Source organism: Schistocerca cancellata, chromosome 1, assembly GCF_023864275.1.
Source record: "Schistocerca cancellata isolate TAMUIC-IGC-003103 chromosome 1, iqSchCanc2.1, whole genome shotgun sequence".
In the NCBI taxonomy this organism is placed as follows: domain Eukaryota; kingdom Metazoa; phylum Arthropoda; class Insecta; order Orthoptera; family Acrididae; genus Schistocerca; species Schistocerca cancellata.
Window position 1 is genome coordinate 822,029,923 of NC_064626.1, and position 1,518 is coordinate 822,031,440.

The window sequence follows — 1,518 nt, forward strand, 5'->3', positions numbered from 1 at the left end:
GGGCTTTGCTTTTCCTTTGTCTGTCAGTGTGTAAATACTGTAACATGCATTACACATGCTCTCGCGGCGATATGACTAAATAAAATCACCTCAGGCTTCAGTGGCGTCTAGTGATTATATTTCCACGAGCTTTCACCCTAGTGCTCCTTTTCCATTGTCAAGTGGTAACTGACAAAATAAAAATGTAAGTCCAAGAACGAAGTGTTAGGTATATAGATGGTGTAAGACAGCGATGCATTCTTTCTCCCCTGCTGTTTAACCTTTAAAATTATAATAAAATTTCTCTACTTTCTACTGAATTAAAAAAATGTTCAGGAGTGAGATGATTGAAATTGAAGGTAAAAGGATGTCAGTGACAAGATTGATGATAGCATTGCCATTCTCACTGAAAATGAGGAAGAATTGCAGGATTTGTTGAATAGAATGGACAGGATAATTAGCATACACTAGAGATGAGACTAGTCATCGGACAGATGAAAGTAGTGCAGAGTGGCAGAAATGTGTTTATCGATGAACGTAACATCAAAACAGGTGATCACATAGTAGACGAAGTGAATGGATTCTGCCACATTGGGAGCAAAATAACACATAACGGACAAAATAACGACGTAGAAAGCAAACTAGTACACGTAAAGAAACCATAACTGGACAATAAAAATGTACTAGTGTCAAACATTGGCCTTAATTTTGGGAAGAAATTTGTGGAAAACAATGACAAGAGGAAGAGACAGTATGATGAGACAAGTGGCATAACATCGAGCAATAACTTGCATTGTGCTTGAGGGGGCTACAGATCTGTAGACGGTAAAAACTGGCGGGGAAAATGGAGATTGGAATGTATCCAACTAATAATTTAATGCAAGTGCTTCACTGAGGTGAAGAGGTTGGCACTAGAGAGCAGTTCATGTCAGGCCGCTTTAAATCCGTCAGAAGGCTGTTGGAATAAAAAGATCTCTTGCCATGCGGTTGCTGCCCTCGCCATTATACGCATAGCCGTAGTACTGACGGTGACGTAATTGGTGCTTAATCTTTTCTTTTTTTTTAATTTCTGTTCTTGTGTAGTGTTCCGATCGGAGGGTCCCCATACTCAGCTACATAAACATTGTGTATAAATAACATAACATCGAAATATTAGGGCAAAATATTTACTATGAAGGTAATAATATCTCCACAAAGTGAATAACGTACAGATGAGTATATAAAGTTAGATTCAATGCTTTGTGTTACAATGACCAGCTCATAATTAAATTTATATAATGGTAGGTTTACGAGGATTGTCACACATAAGTATTCAACAAAACGCGTCATTATTACAAAAAAGAAAATAATAGTTACAGCAATGTTTGACCTTAACATACATGTGAGTACAATTTTATGCTGTTTTGTGTCCTTTGTGCATTACTGACATAATAACAGTAGCATCTGTGGACGTATGTGCTGGTCGTAGATGTCATACGTGGATAATTAACCAGTTAGTCTGTTGGCAGTGTAAGGAAGTGCAAAGTGCTTTTACGACCA